The sequence below is a fragment of the Vollenhovia emeryi genome, unplaced genomic scaffold (assembly GCF_000949405.1).
Source record: "Vollenhovia emeryi isolate VEMERY1.0 unplaced genomic scaffold, V.emery_V1.0 DF939176.1, whole genome shotgun sequence".
NCBI classification, from domain to species: Eukaryota; Metazoa; Arthropoda; class Insecta; order Hymenoptera; family Formicidae; genus Vollenhovia; species Vollenhovia emeryi.
In genome coordinates, this window is record NW_011967190.1 from 521,140 (window position 1) to 543,719 (window position 22,580).

Sequence of the window (22,580 nt, forward strand, 5' to 3'; positions counted from 1 at the left end):
TTGGGTATATATAGAAAATATTTGTATATATATTCTTGAGTACAGTAAAAATATACCTTTTTTACTTATATTTATCATATATTTTAAATGGCAAAAAAATGATTTAATTTGTTATATACATTCTTATATTTTATATATACATTTATATATATTAACGTATAAGTATTGATATATTATATAATATATTTTGGGATATATACGTTTTCATGGGGGATATCAAACAATATAAAGAGCGCGATAGATTTGATCAGTGAATAAGAAATACGAGATTATTCGGCAAGACACAGAGATGAATACAAACGATAGGAGATGCCTGTAGTATTAAATGCACGTAGTATTAGATGCACGTAGATATTAAATAGTGAGTGTATACTTAACAAATAGATGATTTAATTGGCATTCTCATGTTGCTTAATAGTTGATGTAAACGCCAGGCGTTTTTGCTGATACTCAGGAAGAGAGAAATCGAGACGGGAGAGCATGTAACAGGTGACTCGGCACGTTCGTTCTATTCCGTATGAATCATTTTGGTCCTAATGTAACATTTACGATCGGTATGCCGATCGACGAAGGCCGATAAACGATACATTGATGCTACGATCTCCGATGCGAATTCCGTTTGCAGAATCATATTACAGAGAACTCAAGCGATTAATAGTAAGAGGATACACTTTAACAAATCGTACGATCTCAATGTCTTTTTAGAAAGAACGCAAAAATAACGTGTGATTAGAAAGCCATCCAATAGGACAAATTAAACTGTTCTAGTGAATCAAACTGTCACATCGGCGTTAATATATAATGAAAGATTCTAATCTTTCATTTCTCCAGATGTTCTTAGTTAGCACCATATTTAAGATAAGACGTAGACACCAAGACAATTAAAAAATAAAGCAATCTAGTTGGAAACTCTTTCATTAAAATACTTAGGCGAGGTTTCTTTGGTTTAACTTCGGGAATAAACGGAAATTTTAGGTCGTATAGTCGATTGTACAAAAACGCATCTTTATTATAAATTAGCTGCGATTCTTTTGGTAACTGATTTCTTATTAGTCTGATTGAAAATTACACAGCAATGCATGTTTATTGTCTTTCTCTCACGCGCCCTGTACATCGAATACGTATCGATCATCTCGGAAATTGGCGGACCAGCTAATCTACCGCACTCTGGTATCTATCAATTATCAATTATACACCGGCTACGCCAATTTTTGCAGTCGCGCCGCACCGTGCTGGATCGCAATTGCAATCGCGCAAAACGTTCCGCGGGGAAAGGTCGTCGGTTCGAGCGTGGCAGTGTTCTGAAACGTGCCACGAGCATCTCACGTGTTCGCTAAACCACGCGAGTCGCGATTTACTACGTGTGCTCTTCGATAGGAACAGTCTCGGCAAGATATCTTGAACGCATTTAATATCAAAGAAATGTCAAAATTATTTCGCGGAAAATACAAATGACACATGAGGCACAAAGTCGGAAAGAATCAGATTTATAATTGTATAAGACTAAAAAAGAATAATTTTTCGTATAACATTCCATGTCCCGAATTAAAATTATAATTAAACAAGAAGTTTTAATAATTCGAAAAATAATGAAAGTAATTTTTTGTTGCTACAATTCTACATCACATTCACATAGAAAGCAACAGTTTAATAGCAAGTTGATCGTGACACAAAACGGTGTGCACTGCTGTCGGCATTTTATTCGAAACATTTATTTCGCTGTTAACATTGGCTTCTACATCGAATTGCACTTGCGGTTTCTTGGCATAGGAAATCAGGACCCGTTATTTCGAAAAATGGACGACAGCGATGCGGGCTGTCGCGGCGCCGTCGCGTTCGACGATCGGGTATTATCATTGTAATTACGCCGATCGGACAGCAGCCGTTAGCCGGTTCCTACGACGAGTCTTTTCGAGTACCTGGCGGTGATGTAATATAATGATGTAACGTCGACTGCGTCGAACTTTAAAGAGACTAGTTGGAAAGGCACGATGATGATTAATATCCTGTAACGACGTTAGAAATTAGTCTCTTGCGAAACTGGCATTTAAATGTAACCAACTCGTACCACCCATGATGCCCTCGAAAAAAACGTAGAGTAATAGAGTACTATTTTTAAAGAGGCTATTTTTTAACTTATTATTCCAGGAGTTTAGATTTCTCTCTTTCGCCTTGCAAATTGGACGTCGTGAATGACGGAGTTACATCAGATATTAAATACCGTTTATCTCAAATCTATTAACAGTCATGCTTTTTTATTTATTTGCTTTCCTCAATCAATTTAAAATCAATTTTCCTTTAAGAACATGTAAACAACTGTAAATTGCTGGCAATCAAGAATGAGAAATAATTTCTCGAAAACTGAGCAGGGCAGCAAAGAGAGAATAAAATCTCACTGTTTTTAATTTCAAATTTTTTAAATAAATGTAAATTATATATAATTTTGCAATATAAATTCAGTTTTAATAAGCAATGAGGAGGAAAGCATTTCTTTAAAAAATGCCGAGGCCTTCTCAGCTTAGAATGGAAAAGAAAGAGAAAGAGAGAAGCGGCTGTTTCCTGGCTTTGTATAATTAATCAGATACCGAAGGTGTAAATCAATCCATTTGGTACTATTCATCCTCAACATATATCGTGATTGTCGCGTTAAGAAGTATGAGATGCGTTTATAAAAGAAGCCTTAATGATGTGCCCACGCGAGCAGGCCGAAAATGACGGGTGGAATTGTCGAAGCGTCGCCGCGCCCAAAAATTTCGCTTCTTCGTGGCGGCGACGGCGCGCGTTGGTTCCGCATGCACTAATGACGATGGTTATTAAGAGACGCGTGCGGGGTTAGTATACGTCATTAAGGCACACGTGTGTATGCTCTCGCGAAAAAAGAAAGTGCGGCAGAAGGGAATAAGAAGAAAGAACGACGATGAAGGGGGGAAAAAGAAACGAGAGACGGAAAGAGAGAGATAGAGAGGCGTTTGTCTTGACAAGTATGCGAAGGAAACAGAAAAGAGATAACGTACGGTGAAAATAGCGCAAATCAATAAATAGGAAGTCAGCATGTACAAATTGAAAATGTTATCGTACGTTAAAAGAGCACGTCGAGCAGGAATTTTGACAAGGGAAATCCGTTAAAATATGTACACAAAGAGAATGTTCTCTTAAAATATACCCTGAAAAATCATGGAGTCGTGGGACAGCGTGACATTTTGAAGACCTTCTGAGAGCTTTTGAAAATTTTATCATACACTTTGCTAGTAAAATGTGTACCAAGTATAATTACTAGTGAAATGTGTGGTAATGTTTCGAAGAACTCTGATAAAATTGTTGGAAATGTCATGCTGTCCCACGATTACCTGATTGTCAGGGCAAAGTGTAAGAGAAAATTCTCTCCGTGTATTCGATAACGAAAGAATGCGGTGCATCGGTACGCAACGAATAAACGTGAAAAAATATGGAAGTGGTAAGAAGGATGAGGAAGGGGAGCAGTAGAGGCGCGAGTCGTTGAAGTAGGAGAAGGGAGATAAGAAGGAACGCGAAGGGCGCATGGGAGGAGAAACGAGTCATTATCGACAATGACTGGCAGCGAGGTCATCGTCGCCGGTGAATTTAACGTTCCTTTGTGAACGCGGCCCTTACATTGTACGTCGCCGGTGTGTACAAACCTGCCGAAATCATTAACGCATGCTTCTTCGCGTAACTTACCGCCTCCTACCGCTCCGTCCTTCGCGCCCTTCGCACCTCCGCGACTTCCGCTATTGTAAAACGCGTGTAATCGCGTCGCGCCGGACATCGGCGATCACGATGATGATTGTGCTGTTGAGTCAGCGGCACGTACACCGTTGTGTCGTTGTCGAGACGCTATTTGAGTAATTTGTAGGTAGCGTGCGCGGATTACCGCTGCGGATTGATCCTCAGACGCTGCGGCGCCGTTGTTGGAGTGACAGAACGATAGATTTATTTCCTTTACGGGTTATTTATGCGATATGCAAAGGGCATAAGTTAAGACATCATCCTACTTTTCTGCGAGTAGCTCAGAGACAGTTTACGGCACCTATGGTAGTCGATATTTTTGCAAGAAGCTAGCCAATCGATTGCCCATTCTGCGAAGTCGTACACATACGAGTAGAATAATTGTATGCTTGTATGCCATTTTATTGTAGAACTGTCGCAACCTCATGCATATTCCAAAACATTCCTTTTCTATTATAACTCTCGTACTTTTATCATTTTACAACTGCAAGAGACTTGCTGGCAAGACGATTGCGAAACATTTTGTGATAAACATTGCTAAATTGTTTTAAAAGCAGCAGAATCTGAAGTAAATCAATCATTTTCTCAAGAAATAAACATTTTTATAGCAATTATTTTCAAATGCAGATATTTCTAAGAGATAGTTACGATCTATGACTGGCTCGTTTTGCAATTGATTTCTGAATGTAAGAGGCAGCAATTCCAACGTGAAGTCACACACATAGAATAATTATATGCTTGTATGTCATCTCAGAACTGTTGCAACCCCATTCACATTTTGAAATAATTCTCTTATATTAAACTCACGCGCTTTTAACATTTTACAACTGCAGAGACTTATTGGCGAAACGATTGCAAAATATTTTCCGTCTTTTCTCACACATCAAGTTCTATCAGTGTGGCATCCTCCGCAGTTCTTTGAACAACGAAGAGCGACGATAGGGAGATCGGGTCTCCGGTGGTGCGATTATCCAAGGGTAAAACTGATCACGTGCGCCCAGACGGCTCGTACAATGGCCAACTTCGTCCAACTTTAGGGCTATTAGGGCCAACCCCTTGCACCCTGTCCGGGTCCCTTCAGGATCCGTCGACGGCCACGTCGGCTCGAAGAGATAACCAGACGGAAGTCCCTCGTCGTCTTCCAATAAAGTTACACGATTCCGGAGTACGTGAGCGGTCATCGACTGTATCCATCGGCGCGGATTGCATTATGACCCGATTACTATACCGTGCACGACGCGTCCGCGTTGTTACATATTAGAAACTATAATTGCGCACTGAATGGTGTAGCACCGTCAATAAATTGTAAAGTTGGACTCCCTGCCGCGTCTAATTTGTTTTTTCACTTTCATACGTATATGCTATTGAATATTACATTCTTGCAACTTCATTTTATATTTCATTTTATATTTCATCATCGATAATTAATTATTTGGATATGTCAACGGAGCTTTAGCTTCTTTGATATTATAGTAAGAAAAGATCTTTCAGTATTTTTACGTCTTTATACTTCAGTTCGGGATATACATTTCGGTTTTATATGCCTAGATTTTTAATTTAACATTGTATTACGTTTCTAGATACTTTTATAGACTGCTTGTTTTTGCAAATTGATATACCTTTGGAAGCTACGTTAAAAAAACTGAATTTAAAAAATTTATATTTTACAAAAGTTATGTTTTATTGAATACGAAATGTTTAGAATCCCCCCCTTTGAAGTTAAAATCTTTGAACTTCGACGAGCTTTCAGAATTTGAGAAACATTCTGAGAAAAATTTTAAAAGAGATTTTAATACCACGACTCTCTCTCTCTCTTTCTCTCTCTCTCTCTCCCCCTCCCCTCTCTCTCATAAAAATCGGAACTTCAAATTATCTTTGGAATTTCTGGCATCTACATAAAGGGACCACCTGCGGAACTATAAATTACTACATTTGGGAATTCTTTAGTTTCTGTGTTTTTTATTGTCGTTGTTAGATCTTATCTCGCTGTCTTCGGGAATTACCGATTTCTGAATTTATCCTCTGCTCTTCCCCCCCCCCCCCCTCTCTCTCTCTCTCTCTTATTGATCGGCTCGATTATACGGTTCCTTAGCACGCGAGCGAGCGATATATCCGTTATCCAGTCGCAGATTACATTATGATCCGATTACTATACCGTGCACGACGCGTATATGCGCGCAGTTACATCCCAGAGATTGCAACCGCGTACGGGGCGACGTCGCGCCGCGATAATTTCTAGATACTACGTGATGCGCTCTTAATCGTCCGAGGAAATTGCAAGCGATATTGACGGGCCGTATCAATTCTGCTTTCGCTCCAATAATTCCCTCCATGTCGTACGATGATTTCACGGCGAAAAATTATTATTTTTGTTAATTGAATCCAATGAAAATGATTGTCAAGTCTTCTACGGATTTATCATTATCGTTTTACTCTTTCTTCGGCGTAACTTTAAATTCACCTTTCCGACGCTGCCGTGTTCTTAAGGCGATTAAATATTATTTTTAGATAAATGACTGGACGAATAAACTCATCTAAATGAATTTCATGTAACATCCTTCCGTTTAAAAGTTCACCGAGAATGACGGTTGGATTCGTTGTTTTGCGCCTCTCAATTCTTGGGAGGAATTTATCTCCCGCTGATGCTCTCGCTTGGAAGGGCCCGAAATTTGTACGTCAGGCTTTCGGGCTATAAGACACGGGCTATACATAAATACGCGTGTAAGTCCGCCTTGTTTCGAACAAGGTGAGAGGAACGGGGATGCGGCAAGCGCAGCGGCGAGAGACAGGATCTATGGTTTCCCCGTGGAACTCGAAGCAGCGTCGTGGATTATGCTCGCGGTGGAAGAGGAGAAGCTAAGAGCGGCGACAAGATTAATCGGCATTCTCTTTCGCCCGTCGAATCGTCGCCCGTGCTCGTAAACATTGATTTCGTGCTACCTACCTAGTAGATACGTCGGGGTTTAAGAGGGTACCATCTATTACAGTTTCTATTATACTTTCAAAAATCAATTAGAAGCAAAGAAAATCTATAAACGCTACATTCTTAAAATATTGATTGTGTTGTACGACTGAACGTATGACAAGAGCGATGTCATCATGGATAAAAATACTTCTTATTGTTGCATTCGTTTCAGAAGAAATTAAATATGCGGAGTCAACAGTCTTGCTTGGATTTCCACTTTTATATTTAAACTCCCGTTAATACTTTTATTATTCTTAATAGTAATATCTAGATACACAATCTCTTTATTATACCAACTGTTTAAACCTCTTTTTGTTAATTATTGCGTATAATTTTGGGGCTCGTTCTTTGAATGCACTATAAATATTGATACGTGTGCAAAAATAAGAAGCACAAATTTTTATCCATAATGACATCGTTCTTGTCGTACGTTCAGTCGTACAACGCAATCAATATTTTGAGAATGTATAAGCGCTTATAGATTTTCTTTGCTTCTAATTTTTCGTGCAAGGAAAGGCGCGTGCAATCTAGATATACAATATCCTTTATAATTGCTCAAACCTCATTTTGTTAATTGTTATATATGATTTTGAGATTCGTTCTTTGAATGCACGATAAATATTGATACGTGTGTATTTTTGGTGTAAAAAAAAAGACGCGGGCAAATCATCGTGGTAAAACGAGCGCAGTTTGGGCGGATTTAAAAACCCAGGCGTGCCGGAATAATTTAATTCCGCGCAGTAAGTTAATTCGTCGCGATTAAATGTTTTACCTCGGCAAATATAGCGTATAAAACGGCAAAATCGTCGAACCGGAATTCATTACGCTCTGTGCAAAAATAAACCGACGTTGCGCCGCGCCGGTTAAAGCGCCGAGGAATGTTTGTCGAAATAATATGTCTGGGAAATTAACGGTCTCATCGGTTCTTTCGTAATTCTGAAATGCGGGGCGCCGTTCGCGATGGCGCGACTCGACATTGCGGCAATGTGCGGCACTTGCACGGCAGATGCACGACGTGCGAGCAAATTCGCGGACGGTGACGCGCATCGCAAAATATCGTCGATCTGCTTAACGCGCTAAACGGCGAGGTGCACGCAAGCCGATTATGCAATTATCTACGCAATACATCGATGTTACGATCAATATACCATTAGTTGCGTTATGTTGTCGGGCTCCTCGATTAGGAGTTCGACAACCGTCATCGCATCACCAGGCTTTGTAGATACAATGGTCAAAGCTTGCGAAAATATTCCAGAGTTAAAAGATTTCACTGACCGTAAAGTACGAGAAGACAATATCTAATTTTAAATAAAGGTCCGTAAATGTTACTAATTCAAAAAAAGTATTTTCGACGAAGAATAAAAATATTTAAAAGGGAGAAGACACAAATGTTTCTCGTAATGGAAGTGTCCTCAATGAGGTAGCAATTGTGACTGACATTTTTGGACGTTTCTGGAGCATTGCAGAGTAGCGGGATATCACGGCAGGAAATGTACGAAAATAAACTCGGCGCTGTAGACAATTGCAGGCAGAATTAATAATCGCCGTGATATGTCTACATTGAATGTCGCTGAGGGAAAATGTAGCGTCGAGAAAAGGCGCGTTTAGAGGACGCGGGCGCGTTCTCGGGCGCGGATATCCACGCTGCAGCCTCGATGTTTCTCCTCGGCGCCTCTCCGCCCGTAATCCTTAACGCGCAACTTAGCGAGAACGTGAGCGCAAAATTTACTCGTGTCGAATCTAGTACGCTCGGCGCGTATCGCGCCAATCTCTTCGCTCCGATGCCAGGGTACTCCGTGTCTGGCAGACGTTGCTACAATAACGGTAACGACAGCCGGGATAACAAGAGAAACAACACCGACAGAAACCGATAGGTACGACGTGCAATGAGCCTACGTTGCAGTCGCCGACGACGAGGAAGCGTGCGAGTGAAAGGTTCAGGTGGATAACAGGGCATCGATAGCGATAAAGAATCTGTACGAATAATTTTCGCAAATTTATATTGTGTACTTTTTTATTATTATCTAGAAATTAAATTTATACACCTAGACCAAGTAATGGTGTCCAGGTGGGGGGAGGAAAGGGAACGGGGATATTTAAAATTCGCGTTTCGATATTTCTGTGTACAGCCGACAACCCGTATCGGTGCGCAGTTCACAAAAGTCGAAAATATACGCGCAGACAACATCTTTATACTATTATTACGATAAATATTATCATATGCCTCGGTGGTCGAATTGCTGAGACGCCCGCCGAGAGTGTAGGAAGGTCCAGGTTCAAACCTTGGCTGAGGTAATATTTTTCGCAATAAATTTTCTATGTTAAAAACACGTTGCCAGTTATGGTCGATTGAGAGCTTAATTATTGATAGGAATAAAATATGCTTAGGCGAGTATACACCCTCAGAAAGGATTTCTGTTACTGACAATGAGACAAAGAGTATTCTTGACGCATTTATATTTCTTAGAACCTCATTCAGTACAAAAATAAGACAATATCAAAATAAAATCAATAATTCTTATTCTCCTCTATCGAATTAAAAAAGATTGACTTACTATATTGAGACAAGAGTAATTTATATATTATAAATGTAAGTTTATATAAGTATTCGTGCGTTTAGAATAAATTTTCCTTCCATCTTACAACGCACGAAGTTGGCACCACGATACTCGGTGATTGAATTTGGACGTTGAAAACCTACTATCTCATATTAGAATACTATCTGATAACAAAGGACTTTCCTCCATATTTTTGAATATGAGATGTTACATCAACTTTAAGATTTAAGATTGATATGAACATTAAGTTCGTCCCCTTTAAGTTCAAGCGTATTATTCGCCAAGTTCGTGGCACGTACAATAATTCCAGTCTTATAAAATTGTTCCCTCGGAAAAGGAAAGTACGTGGGCGCGTTTTGTCTCTGGACATTTTGCGAGAGAATCCGATTAATCGCGGGGGTTTCGGTTTCTCAAACATCAACAGCCCCGGAAGTTCGCAGGCGCATTTCTCAGTGGCGCTCGTCGCGCACGGGCCGTCCATCCATGCAATAATCGCGGATCTTGCGCGTACGCCTTCGTAACGCGTTTGCAGCCGTGCGAAACGGGCTCGGTCGCGCGCACCCGAGCGCAAACAATAATTAGCTTAATTAATCCGCTCGGTCTGGCACGGCAACTGATAATTCGGTACAATGTTAAAGCGACATTAGTCGATACACGACCCTGACGCGGGTCGACTCTTCTCCGTCCCGGGATCTTGCCGTCCCTAATATCCCGACGGCGCCTGGAAGTCGTCCAATTAAACGCAGCTTCTGTGCGACGCCATCCCATAACTGCGTCTAAGTTCGCTCTCCGCTTGCCGGGAAAACGGATATTTCTAACTTTCGAGCGAGACGCGCCCGTTGTATGTACGTTAATGCGCTTGTAAGCTTAGTTCCGGTTTGCGAGAGAGAGAGAGGGAGGGAGGGGGAAGAGAGATAGCGGTGTCGTGGATTATACGCGCGTTAGGACGGAAACCAAGGATAACGATGAAATTAATTGAACGCGCGAGAAAAGTTTGATATTGTATATACATCTGATAAAAATCCGTTGCATTTTTATTCTCTCGTCCGTTTGTTTTTAGTTCTAATTTGCTCGTGATAGCCTTACGTTTATTAATTTGACGCAGTTCATCTAAAATTACAAATTAACACGTTTCTGTCTCGAGTCCAAGTCGGCACGAACTTTTACGATGTGCGCGTGACTCGAATCTGTGTTACAATAGATTAATTATTCGCGGCGGTTTATAATAATCCATGTAAAACATGTGTATAAAGTTTTAGAAGAAATTGTTTACATTATTTGTTAGCATATAATGAAAATACGATGAACGTGTCACAATCTGTAATTTAATTTTCTATTCTTCTTTCCTTATATTGGATCGTAGATGTTTCTTCGCAATTGAATATGTTTTTAAAGTACATATGTTTACATCAATAGAAATGTTTTCATTATTTTCGCATATCTTACATTTATTTAGCGTGTCTTATACACGTGTTATTTTCATTTTACTTATATTTCTTCCGTTTGAATATTTATATTTTTTTGCACAAATCCGTCTGTTTCGATGGTTTTTTGACAATCAGTTTAGTATGTGTATAATGCCTACCTATGTTTCCCGTAATTGCAGCTTTCGATAAAAATTCCAAACTATTCATTATCGCGTATCATTCGATCAGTCCATTTCGAATGGCGTGAGACCTTTAATTTCACGTGCTTACCCCTTAATTAAGCTCAAAATTCTCGTCAACTAAAATTCGCGGAAATTGCCGCGAACGCAAAGCGCCACCGCTAGTTTGCACATTTTTACGAAGCTTCCGCGTGTCGGATAATCAATATCGTTATTTGCGTTTGTTCATCATGAAGCGCATATGTATACATGTATCTTGCAGATTTATCCGTTGTAAAGTATAAATCGTTCCGGCTGCATAGCTAGAACTAACGAATAAATGTTTTAGTCTTTCTCCCGTTCGAATGTGCTGTTAAGCACCGAAGCGCGGATGATAACTCGGGGAAAACGTCGAAGAGATCTCAAGATGGAGAGCATGAATCCGGAAAATTACATTACGTGACACCGAATGAAAATACGTCGCACCTTTTTACGATCTCGCCTCGACTGTCGTATAAAAAAATTCCCGTACGTAATTGCATTGTGAGTGGCTCCGTTGTGGGACAGAATTGCTGACGGGTGAATATGGAACTTGAGAAAAATTGTAAAACGTTTGACATTCGTGCAATTGAAAAGACGCCGATCTTCCGATGCGAAATGAGTGATTTCTTTATACCAACGTTTTTGTAGAAACAATCGCATTTTCAAATCGTATTGTAATCTCAAATTGTTTGCAATTACAAAAGACGACGTGCAAATAATCTGTAATATTTAAATTACTTGAAACATGGCGGTACTTGCGATTCGCTACTCGATTTCAAAAAGAGATTATTATTCGCCAAGAATTTTGTATATGTCGAATATTTGTCGAATATTGACTTATTATTACGAGATTTTTCGAACATGGGTTATTCGCTCAAGTGGAAATTAGGCATAAATGGCGTGAAATTTCGTTCGGCTACCGATTCCGCTCTACAGCGTTAAATCCGATTTGATCCTCGCGTCATAAGTACGTGAATCGAAAGGATATCCCTCTGGGAGACAAGTATTCGATTACAATAATAACGTCGATTTACAAAAGAGTCGACTTCAAAGGCTTTACTTGGCGACGCGCATTGCCGTTACTCACGAGGCAACGGAAAGAAGGAGACGAGGAGAAAGGCGGCAGTAAGTGTGGATAAAGCGAAACGAAGAGAGCGGGAGGGAGGGGGGGAGAGACGGCGGTAAGAGGGAAAGAGAATAAACGTAGGTCGGGTAAGCGAGAACAAGTAAAGATCGCGGTACGAGAAGAGCTTGAAAGATTCTCTCTTAAGGCAAATTTACACGATTCACTCTGGCTGATCATTCCGAATGAGTCTTTCGAAGTGAAAGAAAAGCGAATCGTGGAAATAGTGTTTCTACAGAAACGGGTAAAGTCATTTCACGCCTCACCTTTGCCTCGTTTGCGTGCATCTGAGTGATTTCCAATAATCATGCAAAGTGGAACGGGTAAACTATATCTCGTATCCTGAAATGTGTACGGATATAAAATACGCAAAAAATGTCTTAACAACTTCTCGCGAGCTTTTAACTCAGGAATATCGACAAACGTCAATACCTAGAACGATACTTAGATAATTAGATATACATAAAAAACTATATTGTTAAAATTAATATTATAATCGGTATGCAAGAGAGTAAAGACTTATCGTCGCCAGTAAATAATTAACCAGTGTAGAAAATTAATAATCGACACAACTGGCAAATCCTAATTAAAGAAATTTATTGCGAAAAATGTTACCTCAGCACAGGTTTGAACTTGGACCTCCCTACACTCTAGATGGGCGTCTCACCGATTCGACCACTGAGGCCTGTGCCGATTATTAATTTCCTACATTGGATAATCGGTATACGTTTCAATGAGGGCAGTTACGTATCTCGATCGTGTTGCATCGGTTACGAGATCAGGAAACGAGCATCATCAGGACAGAACATCGAACCGTTTCTTCCCGATGACACATCTAAATAAAAAGTTGCCCGGCGCATCCAATTTGGATAACCATCGAGAATCAAAGATGATAAGTCAGAAAGAGAGAGAGAGACGAGAGAGACAAGGAGGAGGGAAAAGATTTTTCGGTGGGGGGGAGGTGAGACCCTGCCAAGGTGAGAGAGAAAGGGTGGGGAAGAGGGAGGCAGATGCGTGTCCGTTTTGTTGGCCACGTCGATGCCTCCGGGATTATATACGACGTCCAGCGATAATACGTTTCTCAGATCACTATCGGGCCACTATTGTCGACCATTAAAAATACCTCCTCAACATTTATTCGACAAATAAATCTCGACCCGATGGAATGCGGCCCCGCTGTCCTCTCCCGGTTCATCGACGGGTTGTCCCACGTTGTCGTCGCTGATATTGCCGGGCCGCTCGCGACCGGAAACAAATGGATCGCGTCGCGTCAACCACCTGACCGGAAATTAATTTTATTACGCGATTGGCCACGCAAATCACAGAAGGTATCCTTCGTACAATGCATTCGCCATAGTTTTTCACCGTAGATTGCTTTCAGCAGATTCATTTGGCGATTACGGGATGTTATTAACGATAGCTTATAATGATATGATGGTATTGAACCTCGTTGTAGCAACTCTTATTAATGATACCGTGTACCGACGATAACACCGAGCCTATTTGTATCCAATGTACTATGCAATTTGCTTCAAATGTAATCTACCGTTTGCAACTAACGATTATTAATCACGTAATGAAGAGACTTTAAAGTGTGCACGCGTGTGTGTTTAGGGAATAATAAAAACAGATACGTTGTATATGTATATTCATTCAATCATTGTTCGAATTTTCCAACACACACACGCGCGTGCAAATACACTTAAACATCATAAATTACGAAGCTGAATAAACGCCAAACATTGCAAATGCAGAAAGCAATGTTTTATTTCAGTTTTAATAATATCGAATTTCAAACGTTTTAACTTTTCCTCGTGGTATTCTCGACAATTCTGTATTCGCTTAAGGAAAGTATGTTCTTCATATCCAAGTGTAGGGCTTAGCAACCGAATGCCGACGATTCTAATCGTAGATATCGCATTTAATCGTCCTATCATCAGATCTTAAAATACTTGATTGTCATGCCGAGATATAAATTTCACCCTTCTTTTTCCGATTATTGTTTTGTGAAGTGTGTCTCGGAGGCCCAATTATCTGGCGGTGCTACACGCGAAGTGATATTCATTACCGATCTTTGCGCAAATCGAGATGCCAGGAGGCGGGAGAGGGAAGAGAAGAGAAAGAGCAGAGGAAAGAAAGTAGCCACATTTTCTCACGTTAATAATGCTCCTCCGTTGCTCGCAGCAATCATAACTGTATCCTCGCGAGCAGGATGTGCGTGGTGCTTCGCGCGGCCGCGGCTTCATCAATAATCTGCCAACCTTATGGAACCCGGCACGCAGACAATGTAATGTCTGTCTAAGTAGCTGCGCGAGTATGTGTGCGGCTCTCTCGCGGCTTTGGCGGACGGTAAACGCCGGGTGGAGAAACGGCGGCCCGGCAGCATCGCGAAAATAGGAAATTTCGCTCGTGTGGATTCCACGAGGATTCTGCAGCGGCGTTTAGACCGGGATTCTCGAGTCACGTGCGTTTCTCGAGTGTTGCTTCTCTCTCGCGAGAATAAATTTCGCTAAACAGGCTGGGCAACGGATAGGGATGCACGGTGAAAGCGTTGCGTATTACACTTCTTCTGTGCTTGCCACTTCTTTAACGCTAGATTGGCCGACAGGCAATTTTACGAAAGTAGGTATTTCTTGTGATAAACGTGGCCTATACTAGAGTGTATAATTGTAATCTGTTGATATAAATATAATATCCGCGATGCGAATTATGCGAGAGGAATTCGCGTTTCTGCACGAGAGTAATACAACTTTGCTTGACGAGAAAGCATGAAATAAGTAATTTGAAATGTTACTATAATTTTCATTACATTTTAACACAAATTGTATCATATTTTTATGAAATTAATACAAAGGCAAAGGAGACGGAAGTTTCACGACTAAAACGTATAAAATGGATTCCCGTGATAAAACCGCTTGCGAAATAATTAAGTTTATCTTTTTCAACGGCACTTACTTTCTTACGTTTTCTACAATTGAGGTGAGATAAGAGAGGCAGCTTTCGAAGAGAGGTAGAAAAAAGAAGAGGGGAAGGTGCAGGATGTGTGGAATGGTGTGTAGAATGTGCATCTACAGGGTCTAGACGGAAGATAAACGAAGTGCTAAAAAGACCCATTACGAAAAGGGTGAGTCCAGCTCTACTACCCTTCCCCGCACTTTTTTCCCCGTCTCAGAGGTGAAGTAAGAATAGAAATGGCCTGTCGGCGAGGTCAGCCGATGGGTCGTCGCAACGACCGCAGCTGCGATCTACGGCGGAGATGTTGAGGAGATGTGCGATAAAAAAGATGGCCTACTTCGTGAGACCTCTTCTCGCGGCCGCCCGACGTCGTGAAATCCGATCTCCAATCGAACCCGCGTCGTCACGAGATCAGACGGTAGGCGTGTTCGACAGGGGAGAGGAACGCCGACGAAAGGAAGTTCGATTTGCTTCCTTTAACTCAGCGGTTCCCAAATTTCTCAAACTCATACCTCCTTTGAGTATCTCGGAAGTTTTCACATCCCTCGTCTTTAAAGACTTTATGTAAACTTAGGAATCAAAACCAACGATGAAAGATTAAATAACTATCGTGGATGTGTGAGTTTTTTTTTGCTTTAATGTTATAAATGTGTCCGATTGAGTAGAGAACTAAAATTTTTCTCACTCGATAATAACTCGATAAAGAGATACAGTTACTTTGCTGTTCTTTCATCCGGTTTAAAATAATGTGGAAACTACTCGATACATACGCAAATTAATAATACAATCGATTCCCGTCAATAATTCAAATATTTTTGTGACGGATTATTTTTGTTATACTTGTTCATAAATACAGAATAGTGTAAGTGCAGTTTTTCGCCTTTCTCCCGTAACACCTGCTCGCACCTTCGAGTATATTTCGGTTCGATCATGAGGGAGGAACGGCCGAATTTGATCCGGCGATTTAAATGATTTTACACACCTGTCGGCGCGCGACGAGTCTTGTCTTACGGGCGTGAAAAGTCGGTTTTTTTCTCGGCGATGATGTCCGACGCTCTCCCTTGCCGGCCATTATCATTTTACATAGAAAAAATTGTGCCGAAGTCCCGAAGGGGCTCCCAACCGTAATCGGATACGTTGGAACGTTGAAGGAACGTGTAAACAGGAAGCTCCGTGGGGAGAAAAGGCATCTTTGTCATCATATTCCACCTATCTCCTCGCTAATTAATCATTTTTAGCGAATTCTTTAATAAATTATGGATCACAATTAGACATGTGTCAGCCGTAATCGCCATTAAATATCCGCGTCATCAACTTTTTGTCGGTTTGGCCGAAAGTTTTCGGATTCGTCGCAGAGTTTTTCGGCGTAAGGGATAACATGAAGAATTCATGACGGGTTTTTCGAGCAACGTTATCGGCGTTTCTGACGTCTCGATCGTTGCCAAGATCTTGGGACAGATCCTTCGGCTTCCTCCGAATAATCGGACCGCATTCCTGCACCGGCGTTGCTCGCCCGCGAGATAGGTAATGCGAAATAAACACGATTATGCCAATTTCGTGCGCATACCTTCCGCAGAATCAAATTCCACAAATCCGGAATGGAATGAAATCCGACCGAGAATCTGACATAAAATAATAATAGTCAGATACTCCGTCAAGTTTAACGAAACATAAGTATCCTTATTGACACTCGCTGCGTGTGTGTGGACTTTTCCGATCCTTGAATTTATAATATTTATCATTTATATAAATAAGAACTAAAAAATAAAAATAATACAACTAGCATATGTATTATGTCTTAATTATTGTTCTACTGCTAATTTTGATGATCAATTTTGAGAGCTACGTCGAGGCCGATTTTACAATGCTAGGACAATACAAGCGCGCGCTTCGCGCGCGCCATTTGCTCTCTCTAAAAATTCGCATGGTTTGACAGCTGCAAATAACACGGCTGAAAAATGTCGTATCGCACAAGCGAGACAGCCAATCAACATCTCGGGAAAGCGACAACAACTCACCATAAGGGATCATTCCACTTTAACGGTCCAAAAACTGAGCTTATCTTTAACTATTTTTTTTGTCAGTAAATACGCCATACAATGAAATAAATCTTTTTGGGATTTATTAGGGCACTCTTAAATAACACAAAAAATTTTTGTCATAATTTAAACAATTTTTTAATTAAGCTTTTTCTACACCGTTCGAATGGCGTGTCAAAAGAGATGCAAGTCCGCTGCGTTGATGACTGTTATCATTCAGGCTTACCTGAAACAAAAATCAAAAAGATTCTTAATCTATATGAGTGTCGCTATGTCCCGAACCTCAGTTAATAATTTTTATTTAAAAATAACAAAATAGTGCCAGTTAAAAAAAGTTTTAAAAAGTACTTAAAAAAAAGTAGTTCGAAGTTTTACTACACATATTCAAAAGAAACTTGTACACCAATGTATATTATTTTGACCATAAGACCAAATGTTTGAATCCGAATTTGTATATAAGAATATACCCGAGGATAAGGAACGACATCTGGGGGTCTCTGTACAACAATGAAAATTATCCGGTCCAGGAAACTTGTCAACTTTTTGAGTGGAATTGTATATACTTATTTCCCTCCCTACGCTTTTCGGTTTCATTTCTCCGCTGTGTACAACCACCATTATATTGGGGAAAAGCGCGGCGTCCATTCCCGCCTCGCAATGACCGACACTTTTAATGGCAGGCAATTGTCACTTATTAGCGGCGCAGCATCACGAGTGGGGTTCTCCGTGTTACGAAGGGTTCCGATTGGCTCTTCCCACATCGGGGCCCTACGCCACATCATTCTACCGCGGCGCGCGAGCACGTCGCCCGAGGCTCTCCTCGGTGTTGCCTTTGTTCGTCCTATAATGAATTCACCAAGTTTTGTCGAGGGTGGTAGTTTCCTGCTGGCACCCTCAAAATTGAGATCGTTGCGTCGCGGGCGAGGTGGTAAGGAGGAAAGGTGGACGTGCGGGGCAAAGGGGGGCAATTTATGAACCAACGCTTCCTTTATGAGGGGGCGGTTTCGAGCCGCGACTAAATTTTAACCATCGCTCTGTAGATGCGCGGCTAACACTCATCCGTGAACGCCTTTCTCCGTGAACGAGCTACGGTAAAGTCTTTCGCAAGAAACTGTCATTGCGGCAATGTTTCTTCTTTTAAGGCAAACGTAAAACCAGCGTTAAGATACACATGGCGCTTTTTCTAACATCTTACTTGAAAATCTTTTGTAACGCAACCGTATGATTAATTATTCGTTTCTTTATCAACCTGTCATAACCTGTCTCACTGAGATGACGACAGTAACAGCAAATTTCAAGAGAAGTTTTTGTTATTTCTTATTTCTCCAAGTTTTATCTTATTGTATGATTTATTATCTTCTGTCGTAACGCGGGCACAACGCATTGGCAGCAATACGCTTTTAATAATTCGAATAACCGAAGAGTCGTTAGATAAGTGCTCGAAGACATTGCTCCTGATCCCTGGGGTTACCGAAGGGATATAATAATGGTCATTGGGCATATCCGTATGGACACTGCTGATATATAGATGACCAAGGGGGCTGATGTTGGAACAATGGGCACTCGCTGGATATACCCGCAAATGATCGCAGTGCTCATTGATGTAACAATTGACATGTACTTATGGGCGAACGGGCACGTGGCTGGAAGTGACTCGGGCCCAGTGATATTCCCACGGGAATATATTTAACAAAGCGTGCCGAGACGGATAGCTGCTGGAGAGTTTAAAGTTCCGCTCGCATGAACGCGGAACTCCTGTAAGTGCGAGTAACCGCTCCAGGAACCGCCGAATATTCGGCGAACGTGCCGAGCCGTTCAGGGGTCGGGGCTTCACCTGGAACTGCGGTTCGTTCGGTGCAACGAACTCTGACGCTGCTGCACGAATAGCGCGAAAGCACCTTTCAGACCCGAGAGCGGATGCCACGCACGCGTGTGCGTGTGTCCCCTGGAACCCCCCTTCCTCTCCGTCTTTCGTTTCTTCGTCTTCTTCTCTTTCCGCGGGAAGAAGAGCCGGTGCGGCCCGTAAATCAATCGCCGCGAGACGGCGGAGCGAGTGCGCGGAAATCGCGCGGTGGGCCGGGCTTAATGGCGGTTCGGCTCGCGTGTTAAACACCAGTTATCTTGCCGATCGGTGAGTTTTACGTTTGCCCTTAGCCCAACTGGTCGCGTGCTGGCTGGTGGGTTCAGATCTTCATTGGTGGACCCTGGGCTCCTGCGGAACGGGCGGAGCTTGGGCCTCGATATCTCGATACGCCACGCCGCGCCGGCCGCCGTGCGTAAACCGCGGCTGTTCTCCCTTGTCGTTAACTCTACGTCATCATCGATCAGGAGTCGTCCTGTCGATCCTGGGCAGCGTTTGTCGCGCGGACGCGACCGATTGTTGCTACTTGCGCGATTTTATCTATCGGTGCGTGCGTAGGAATTTCTTTGGGAACATTTTAAATCAACGTGGGCGTAGAATTATGACTTGATTTCTAATGAAACTTGCCAAGATTATTACTGTGGCAATGATAAAATAATATAAACCGCTGTAGGTAAAATAATTAAAATTTTTTTTAAATATTCACAAATTTGAGTAGAAGATTTTTTAATAAATATTTCATATTTTTAATTGTATCCATATGTGTATACGTGTATATACATATCTTCTTAAAGAAATAACATCAGTTAGCCAAATCTTTCCAAAATAAACGAGCAGCATTGATTACAAGCGAAGGTTGTTCGACCGTGTATTTTCGTGATAAAGATCTAGATCAGAAACTATGCGAGTCTACATTTAAAGGACCAAAACGAGCCAGTCTTATTAAAACGAATCGGGTAAACGCAGTAAGACTATTTGCGGAAGTGACAAACGCTTTTTTTCTTAATCGAAGTGCCGACCAAGAAGGATGCAGCTCCGTTGCGTTTATACCTGTTCCGCCAGTCTCTCCGCGAGCTTGCTTAATGCATCCCCGGGCGCGGTTTTCTGATTAGGGCATTAAGAATTCAAAGGGAACGAGCGCCGGCGCTCGTCTCGATGCGTTCTGTGACGTCATCGTTTCGCTGGCTCATCGCCCTTATCGAAGCGCATCGTTGCACTCGCAGATAAGGCCCGTAAAAGGCCTTGGACGATGAGAAACCTGAACCGACCTTAATTGGTCGGTGGTCTGTTAATTAAACTATGGTCAAAAGCGCTTCCAAGATCGATACACATCGCTGGCGAGAAGCGAAATATTGTAGTTTGGAGTACAGAAAATATTGATTGAAACTAAAGCGTTGCTGAGAATAGAGAATTATATTTAGAATCTTCCTTTTTAGGAGTGTGGCGATATTCCGAATTTTGTTTCGATCATATAATCTAACTCAGTTTCGTTCAATTATAAAATACCTCTGTTAGCTCTGAAATATTAGATTGTAATTAATACAGTATTTAATATATCCTACGCATTTCATCCCCTCTCTATATATTTGAAATTGTATAAATTTTGTACCTAGAGTTTTCTTAGGAAAATTGTGTTATTTTGATGTCCACCAAATATTTTGCAAAAATCAAAAATTTTTATTTCTAAACGATGAATATCGCGCTACACAATAGTCCTAATTTCGTCATTGTGCGTAATGGATCAGCAAAATTCACACGTTGGATTTGAATCGAATTGGTCATTGCATGCACATTGTGCAAATTTTAAATTAAATCGCAAATGCGATCATTCTCTATGAGAGCAACAAAGCATGTTTATGGTAGTCCACGTTGTTAGCGTCTACGTGCACTTCAGTTAACAAACAACAAGTGTGCAACAACTGTGTCAGCAGTGTACTTAATCTAGCGGTCTATCGGTCGTCGTAACGAGTTAGTTACGCTTCTGCTAACAGAGTAGTTAGAGTTACACAGCTTGTAGTCGATAATAACGTGTCCGCCTGTTCAATGAATTCAATCGAAATATGCCGGGCGTTACAAAAACTATTCATTATAAAGAAGGAACATATTAGTTTTAACTATTCACCTTTTGGCACTTGGCATTCTTCAGCAGCCCGTATGTATGTATAAATAAATCTTAATTAAAAAATGTATATAGTAATAAGACAATCTTTAAGTTCGGTAATTGTTTCAATTTTATTTTAACAAAATCCACTTTAATAAACATACTTTTTTTCAAGCTCGTTGTAAAGATGAGACTTTTATGTTTCGTCAAAATATTTCACGGAGACGTAAAAGTGAATAAACAGTTTTAAAATATAAGAATGAAAGCTATGATGCAGCGTAGCGTTTGCAAGATTGCATCAAAAAGTGAAAAAAATATAAGTAAAGGGAGAGACAAGAGAGATGCAAAAAATAATAACGTGAAATCCTCCTAATTACTTTAGTAACATATCGTGCGACCTTCTTGCGACTCGCGTGAAATTGAATTGCGCGATGGCCGAATTGATATACATATGTGTGCATGTATTTATTATATATATGTATATATACACAATACATGCATACACACATACTTATATATATATATATATATATAAAGAAAAATGCGTTTCCGAGACTGGGGGGAAAAGGGGAATGAGTAATGGCAGGCAATTGCATTGCTTTCGATTTCCGCGAAAACGAAATGCATGTCGAAATACCGGGGTGGCACGTTCGCTTCGCACCCGCAATGCGGAGGCGGCCGAAAATTGCTTTTTGATGAGTCCTTCATTTTCGATATATCCTCGTTCGTAGTAGATACAGGGGAAAAAAATATTTCAGATACGTCGCATTTCAACGACATCGCGGTGCAACACTGCGGTGAATTTCTACGATTGTTCTCTTCTCGTGTCCTCTTATAATTTTTCGAACATCGCATATTTTCGTTTACTGTCGTTAGCGGGCAAACATTCACATTAAAAAATTCACATGATGCAAGCCGTTTGTTTATTCCTTTATTTATTGTTTATGCTCGACAAGCGCGAATAGCATTTGCAAAAACGCCAAGTGTGCTTTTTTGTACCTAGAAGTGTATGTCGATATGACATTAAGAGCCATTTTGTGTTTTCGCGGCTTAAACAAATTTTGAGCACCCTGTAACCATGAAATTTTCGAGCGGACTTTTTACACGTCGCTTTTGACGAGACTGGTAATTGTAATCGATTTCGCGCGTTGCTCGCAGCTATTTTAGCACTCAAAGATTTAATTTGATTGTGAAAAATTCATTATAAAATATAGACCTTTATTCATTTTGAATCATTATATCTACATAAAATGATTTAGAAATATAAAGACTATTTTGTAAGAAAATAACACAGTTTATACTTTAACATTTAATTTTAAGCTAAGTACGCATCGCAAAGTAGAATTTACAATTTAGTGTAATTTAATACCATGAATATTATTATTTCGTCATATGGAATATGCTATCATATGTTACAAAATTTAGAAATCTGACTCTTTCCTTTTTCTTCTTCAAAGGATGTTTTAATATAAGAATGTCCTAACATTTCGAGTTTTTTAATTTATTGTAATAATAGCGGAGATATTTTTTAATGATAACGAGAGGCTGTCTCTTTTTCGTATCCAATCCAATTTTCTATAAATTTTACAAATTAATGGCCGGCTCTA